At 46.8% G+C, this 8,575-nt stretch overlaps 1 pseudogene; it reads right to left on the minus strand.

The window, feature by feature from the left end:
• Positions 1–5,499: 5,499 nt before the first annotated feature.
• Positions 5,500–6,703, minus strand: LOC120663737 (annotated as a pseudogene).
• Positions 6,704–8,575: the final 1,872 nt, after the last annotated feature.

Consider the following 8,575-nt stretch of genomic DNA (forward strand, 5'->3'; position numbering starts at 1 on the left):
GTGCCCAACGATATGTTGACAACGTCATTGCAATTCGCAAGTGGATGTATTATTTGAGAATAATAAAACATTAAAAATTTCAACAAAGAATTGGATAGGATAAGCAACAGATTTTATAAGGATTGATAAAGCTCTAGATACATGATCAACGGGTTGATAATCATATATCAGGCAGATTAAGTCATGCATCATTTCATTTGGTAAATAATCAAATTGACGAGACCTTATAACTGATCTTCTATATACTTTGCTAAATTGTTCAAATAATGGGACAAATTCGGATAGATGATGTATTCTTTTAGTACATGACGTACAGCTGCTATAGACAAATATTGTGGAGCATTGGACATTGGTATCAACGAGTAGGTAGCATTTTATTAGCTGGTATGTTGACTTAGTCATCTATACCTAATGTATGACAAATCTTTGCCAAATAGATCGATGGGGCCAAATGGATCGATGGCAAAACAATTTTGACCTCCAGAGCTTCAAAACAATCTACTTACTCCGTCCGTCCCATATTATTAGTCATTTTGGCTTCTCTAGATACACAAATTTTGTTATACACTTAGACATAATATATATCTAGATGCATAGTAAAAACTATGTATCTAGAAAAGCCAAACTAACTAATAATTTAGGATGGAGGGAGTATATATATCCCAATATTTTTTCCCTTCTCATCACCCGAATTTTGGGCCATTAGATCAAGATCTAACGGTCCCTGCTCACCTTCAACCTTGAGTCATCTTCTTCCTCACGCCCACGCCCCCCACCCCCGCCCCCACCCCCGCCTCCGCCCCGCCTCCGACGCGGGCCTCTGGAGAGATCCTCCTTCGCTCGTGGCTCCTCCGCGCGCCCTTCCCGACCCGCGCGCCACCGCCGCCATGGCAGTCGTCGCCCCCGCCCCGGCCTGGCCCAACCGCCCTCCTCCACCACCAGCCTAGCGCCGCCACCGCCGCCGGCCTCATCGCCCCCGTGCCCGCTGCCACCATCGGGCCGGCCTGCCACCCCCAACCTTCCTTCTAAGCCTAGCAATGGACATTACCAAAGCCCAACCCCAAACCCTAACCTCGCCGGAGGTGGAAAAGAAGCTAGCTGGGATTGAGGAAGATGAGGTCGGGTGGCGTCTCCTCATTTGTTACAAATTTGAGTGTGGGAAGACTTGAAAATGCTCGGGCATCATATAGCTTTCCCAAAATGTAATGTTCTGTGGTTGGATGGGTATGGCCTGGCAAGTTACAATAACAATTAGGGAAGTGGATACAATAACGAACAAGTCATAAATCTTGAGGGTTGCTTGCATGAGTCGCAATTCTTGTTTGTGGTGCAATACCAACTCTCGTTCTGTGGCACAAACTACCAAATGCTGAAGCTCAAGCTTGCCTGGCAGCTTTAACAGCAATATCGAATCAAGGGATGACAAGAATCCAGCTGGAATGCGACTCGTGTAACTTAGTCTCTGCCCTGAAATCATTTGCCTTTGATCAATCACCGGCTGTTGGTCTGCTTAGGGAGGCAAGACAACTGATCCAATTAGATTTTGTTGATGTTGAGATTTTGTTTACCCCTGATCTTGTAATTTATGTGCTCATGGGTTAGCTTACATGAGTTTTAGTTGGGACTCGGTTCAACCATATGTTTGGCTTGATCCCCTCCCAGAGTTTGTAATCTCCTTAACAGCTTGTGACTTTTCTGAACCCCAAATTGGGAATGAATAAAGCGAGCACTTTAAGTAAAAAAAACTACCAAATGTGGTGACATTTTCAAAAATACTGGATGGAACGGTGTGCCTTCCGGCATCAGCAGGATGCTTTCTATCCTAAAGCAGGTAAGAAACCAGCTTATGACTCTTTGCTTGGTTTCAGGGGAAGAACAAGCTAAGAAAAGGCAGGTAGAAAAAAACCAGCAGACGGATGGACGAAGATGAATGCGGGTGGAGCTATTGACAGTAGAACTGCTGCCCCGGATGACACTATTGTTTTACATTGCTGGGCAAGTGTATGGGGCCATGTAACTCTCTCTTCAACAAACACCCCCCCCCCCCCCCCCCCTCTTTCTAGAATGATTGTATGCAAAACCTCAAAACAATAAAATTGCTCAGGCTGGCTTCTGGCCCGCCCCAGTTTTCCCTAAAAAAGAACAGTAGACTAGCGATGAAGGCATTATTATTGGTGTGGCTATCAAAGACCATCGGGGATGATTCAACGCACGCTGTGGAAATATCTATTTATGCAAACAACCAACCGTGAGGAGCTGGAAGCAATAGCCTGTACGTAGGGGCTAAGAGCAACTCCAGCAATGACTCCTACTCAAGATCTCTACTTTCTTGAGCAGGGGCTATCCAAACTTTCTGGGGCTTCAAATTTTGCTCTCAACTCCAACAATAGTTTCTACTTTGCAGCCCCTACTTTCATCATAAAAATAGGACCACCTGTCATAGACTATATTATTTTCTCCTATTATTTTCTTCTTTTCATTTCTATTGTCAGCTTCCTCTCTTTTCCCTCTCACTGCACTCGCCGGAGTTGCCGGGGTACATCTATGCACAAGGCCAGAGCGTCTCGTCGTCGTCGAACTCGCTGAGGTAGACGACACACTCGAGCTCCTAAAGTGCGATGCGCACGGCGTGGTCCAGCCCGCGGTCCAGCAGCGTGTCGTGCAGTCGTCCTCACTACTGCAATAATCGTTTCTGAGGCGGTTGAGAAATATTTTCCGAGGCGGGCAAGGGCAACCGCCTTTGAGCAAACACCTCTATAAATGAAGCATTTTCAAAGGCGGTTGCATGCCCGCCTCTATTAATTGAACAAAAAAAATAAAAAAGGGATGAGCCTGTCGAGGCCATCACGGCCTCGCCGAGCCCATCCGCACCGCCGCTGCCGCCGCCCCTGCCTGCCGCGTCCACCTCTGCACGCCCCGTCCGCCGTGGCCCGCCGCCGCTCGCACCAATTTGACGAGCCATGGGCTCATCATCCCCCTCCACCCCCTAGGCCTAGGGGCCTCCAGGGAGCCCTCCATTCGTGGGCCCCACTCACCAGCCCCTCTAGATTTGGATGAGAGCTGAAATATGAAGGCTCCTACTGGACTTTGATGCATTATTTGGAGGCTATAAGATGGGGACCAGCCCCTAAAATCTATATGAGGACTATGATTTGGGGGCTATTGCTGGAGATGCTCTCAGTCTATGGGATAAAGGGATCGGGAGAGGAATTTAGGGGCCTTCCTAGAATAGGGACCGGAATAGGGTCTCTGCTCCTATTTTTTGAGTAGGGAATCAGGTAGAAATTTTGTTGGAGATGCTCTAACGCTTAGGGATGGCAATGGTTAGGTTTCGGGTCGGATATCCGCGGGTTTCGGGTCTAGCAGACTTGGGTTCGGAGATGATTTTTGACCCATGGTTTTCGGGTTCGGGGCCCCGAAACTTATCGGGTTTGGTTTTGGGATTGGTTTTTCACCCGTGGATACCCAATGAATAACTGTTTGGAGTAAAAACTCATATTTTATAATATACTTAGCAATAAGTTTATTTACTTAGACTACAAAATTTATTTTAAATTGACTTAGAAAATTATTTACTATTTATTGCCTCTTGTTTATATATGTAAATATTATATATATCTTGTATATGTTTATAAGAAGTACTTATTTCTCTTACTATGTTGTCATACAAAGCGGGTTTCGGTATCCAATCGGATTTCGGGTATCTGCAAGTTTCGGTTTTGGGGATGAATGACCCGAATCGATCTTCGGGTCGGGTTCGGGTTTTAAGTTCGGATTTCAGTTTTGGGTGCCTAGACACTCCACCCAACCCAAACACGACCTGTTGCCATCCTGACTAACGCTAGCCCTCTGAATGGTGCGGGTAGGAGGTGATCCCGTATGTTGAGTAGATTATTGCTCAGGAATATACTGAAACTTCCTGAGTAATAAAAGACATATAATGTTATTAGCTATAGCTAGTTTGCTATCTTGAGACACAACTGGAAACTCGTTGGTTCCCGTGTGCTAGAACCTTTGCCGTGTGCACTATCTCGGGCACACGACAAAGAGCATGTTTGCCGTGTGCCACGAAAGGGACACACGGCAAACTTAACGGCACACGTCAAAGGTCATGTTTGCCGTGTGCCACGAAGAAGACACACGGCAAAGCAGTGGACACATGGCAGTGCATGATGTTTGCCGTGTGCCATGATTTACAACACACGACAAAAAAAAACACACAGCAAAATGCCTTCTTTGATGTGTGCTACGAAGGACACACGGCAAAATGTGGTCTTTGCCGTGTGTTTATTTCTGGCACACGGCAAATTTGTTTAAAAAATTCATTCTGCTTTTGAAACTTTTTTTCTTATCTTTATATTGTATGTGGGACTCTATACTAGGTTTTGGTACTTTTCTCGGTCATTTTGCTATATTTAACATTGTTATTTGATGTAAAGAAATATTAGAGAATAAGTAAATTTTGAACTGCAATAATTCTAAATAAAGTAATAATGAAGCAAAAAAATGATGTTAACATCATGAAGTCCCATGTGAGCCCTTATCTAAAAAATTGATGCAAAATTTGAAAAATTTGCTCATGAGCCATCCCATGAACCATGTGGCCCAACTGTTTTAAAATTCTATAAAAGGCAAACTTTCTCTGAAAAATATAAGATTTGTTATGGTATCATGATTTTATAAGTGGAGGCTATGGAAAAAATTTAAAAATGTTTAGCACAAGTTATCACTTGTACTCCTTATAAACCGAAGTATCTTCAAAGAAGATCTATAGAGTTGAGAATGAGATGTTGATATTTGAAGTGAAAGTGATAGTCGAATTGGGTGTTGACTTCAAAAAATTTTGTACATACAATACACAATCTTAGAATCTTTCGTGCCAAAATTTCATTATTTTTTAGATTCATTTGTTATTTTTTATATTTTTTCCCCATTAAATAATAACATGTGATATACATTGCAATGGAGATGTAACTGCATGAAATAATGATTTTTTCAGTGCAATCATAGAACAAAAAAGGTTGAGTGATTTTTTTTGTGATATTTATAGTGTTGTGAACAAATTTTAGTTAAACACGTAATGGTGATTCAGTTGGTACATATCGGATTCAAATAGCATGAAATAGTACATTTAATCCGCATGTGATAATGAAACAAGAAATATTTATTCTTGCACGAAATGAACGATATATTTTTTAATTATTACTTATTGACTACACTAGTTGAAACACTAATTAAACAATATTTGAAACACTAATTAAACAAAAATTTCGAAGCAAAAAAATAAAATGAGGCTGGTTGCTGTGTGCCATTTGCCGTGTGTGGCACACGGCAAACCTTTTGCTGTCGGTTTTAAGGGCTTCGCCGTGTGCCCCTGGCACACGGCAAAAGGGCGGTGTCCCGTAGTGAGACGATAAACTCTTCCCCTCGCACATATATGATATGCATGGGCAGTTGGGCACACATAAACACGTACGTTCGTGCACAATAATGCACGAATTACATGGAGCTGCAGTCCGCCGGCTGGAAGGAGAGCACGCCATTGCCGAGGTCGTAGAGCAGGTGCATGTCCTGCTGCATGTAGTTGCCGATGATGGTCGTCTCGTTCATCGGCAGTGTCGCGCCCGGCCGCGCCGCGGCGTTGAACAGCACCATGCATTCCGTGGCCGTGTCCACGGGCACCCAGTAGTTCTCCGTCGGCACCACCGTGCCGGCGTCTCCCCGCGCGACGCTCGTTCTGAATGGTAGGCTTCGTCGACGAGGCTCGTGAACGGGGTGCCGGAGTCGATCACCACGCCGCCGGCCCATACCCCCGTCGCGACCTGGCGGAGGCCGAACGCCGCCGCGGCGATGGCGAGCCTGGCGCTGCCCACGCTCATCCCGACCAGGGGCAGGTAGTAGAACGAGCTGAAGGGGTACTCCTTGGGGTTCTTGGCGAACGGCACGGATGTCACCGGCGCGTCGCCGTTCAGGCCGGCGGACGCGGCGACGAACAGGTGGCTCGGGTGGACGGCGTCGCGGAAGTAGGGCGTGAGGCAGTAAGAGAACTTGGTGTCGCCGACCTGGGGACCAGCGAGAGCGCGCCGCGGCCGAGCCCGATGATGCCGGACGCGCCGTCCAGGGAGCCCGGCGTGAGCCTCGACGCGGTGACGCACCCGAACGCGAGGCTCACCTTCTCCGACCGGAACGTGAACACCTCGGTTCCCAGGAGCCCCACGATGTCGCCGGCGCCGTAGCTGACGGCGACGGTGCACGCCCCGCTGCCGCCGAGCGTGCTGCACCGGGTCTCCGGGCTGACGACGGCGCACGCGGCGCCGTCGCACGGCACGGCCTGGGCGGTGCGCGAGCGGGAGGTGTTGTAATGGGGGAGGTACTGGCCGAAGCAGCCGGGGCGGCAGGCGGCGCACTGCGTCCAGATGAGGTCGCTGCCGGTGTCGACGATGGCCTCGGCGCGCTGCGGCGGGTCCCCGATGAGGTACTCGGTGATGTACTGCGTCTCCGACCAGCGGACGGGCGCGGCCACCACGCCCATGGACGCCAGGCGGCGGTGGGTGCGCTCGATGGCGCGGCGCACGCGCTCCTCGCCGGTGCGGCTGTCCTTGGCGTCGATGTGGACGAGCTCGAGACGGAGGCCGGCCGCGGAGGCGGCGAACCAGCACAGGGAGGCGCAGAAGAACGCGAGACAGAGCAAAGGCTTCGCCATTCTTACCTCAAGTGAAAAATGCAGCCAGTCCATAACATATGCTAAGGATATCGGTGGGGGGAATGCAGATTTTTATATATACTAATGCCACTGCAAATATGAGCAATTTCGTTTACTCACGCCCAATTCTACTCCCATGTTCTTTTTGCCATCAAGGTAAGTGTCCGTGAGTTTATTGTGATTTTACCTACTTCCTTTGACTAGAAATTGCTGCAGGCCTCAAGATTTTTGAGAAAGACCATGCTACCCCGAATTGGGATAGTGCATAGTGGTCTTGTGGGATTACGTGGACTTGTGGAGGGATGGTATTCATTCCTCGTTCGACCAAGAGAAATTGACAAAGCTCAGAGTTTTGAATTATGGTCAGGTCCCAATCCTTACTTCTGCTGTACAAGGGCATTCCCAACCATCTGTATGTAATAGTATTCATATTATTAATTAAAAACTTTCATGAACTTTTTAGCCTATGTGGCACTATGATAAATGAAAGAGAATGGAGAGAGAGAGATCGGATCATCCAGTTTCAACATGAAAATCTATGGGCTGGACACTGTCAAATTATGCATTGGGAAAGGATGCACTACTAGAAAACAGGCCAAAGGTCCTGGCCAAAGGTACCAGCTGCTGTTGCAACCGGTACTAATGCCACGCATCAGTACCGGCTGCAAAAACAGCTGGTACCTTTGGCCAGCGGCGATCAAAGGTAAGGTGTTTGGTACCGGGTTAAAGCATCACCCGGTACCAAAACTTCAATATAGAAACCGGTTAGTGCCACCAACCGGTACCAAAAGCACATGGAGGAATAGGTACCGGTTGGTGGAACCAACCGGTGCCTAAAGGGTGGACAATGGCACCGGATTTTGCCATGGCCGGTGCCGCCACCTGCCCACAACAAAGGCATCGGTTAGTAACATCAACCGGTGCCTATGCCTTTTGTTTGGCACCGGTTGTTGAGCACCAACCGGTGCCTTTGAGCCACGCCTATAAATACCCCAACCCCTCCCCCCTCCAAGCTGCCGTGAACTCACTGTTCATGGCAGCTGAGTGAGGGGAGGGGAGGCGATTTTTTTCTTCAAAAAAGGTTAGTTATTTTTCTCCATAACTTAGCAATTGGTTTTTAGAAGCAGTTATCATTTAATTTATTTGATAAGTGAATAGTATCTATTTATTATAGTTATAAGCATTATCAATTATATATTTGAATTCAAATTTAATATAGTATGAATGTATTATTTGTACACTACAATGATGTATATAAATATATTGTGGACCTAGATGAGTCGGCAATGGATGTACATGGCCGATCGGCGTTCAAAGGAGTTCATTGATGGCGTGCATGAATTCATAGAAGCGGCCGAGAAACACAAGTATGACGGTTTCGTTCATTGTCCATGCAAATTCTGTAAGAATGAGAAGGATTACTCATCATCAAGAACCATCCATAGTCACTTGTTCAATAGTGGTTTCATGCTGAACTACTATGTTTGGACCAAGCATGGCGAAAGAGGAATTGAGCTGGATAATAATGTAGAAGAAGAGGACAGGATTCCTGACTTTGCAGCCAATTATAATTCCTTTTTCAACGACACTGCAATGGGTGAGCCTGAAGAAGATACTGAAGGATACGTTGTAGAAGATGATCTTGGTCAGATGCTGCGCGAAGCTGAGGAAGGTTGCGAAACAGAAAAGGAATCGAGAGATCTGAAGCGTATGTTGGAGGACTACAGAATATTGTTGTACCCTGATTGCAAACAAGACCAAAAGAAGTTGGGTACCACATTGGAATTATTGCAATGGAAGGCATCAAATGGTTTGTCTGACAAGGGATTCGAGGAGTTGCAGAAACTTATTAAAAACTTACTCCATGAGGGT

This window comes from Panicum virgatum, chromosome 3N (assembly GCF_016808335.1).
Source record: "Panicum virgatum strain AP13 chromosome 3N, P.virgatum_v5, whole genome shotgun sequence".
In the NCBI taxonomy this organism is placed as follows: domain Eukaryota; kingdom Viridiplantae; phylum Streptophyta; class Magnoliopsida; order Poales; family Poaceae; genus Panicum; species Panicum virgatum.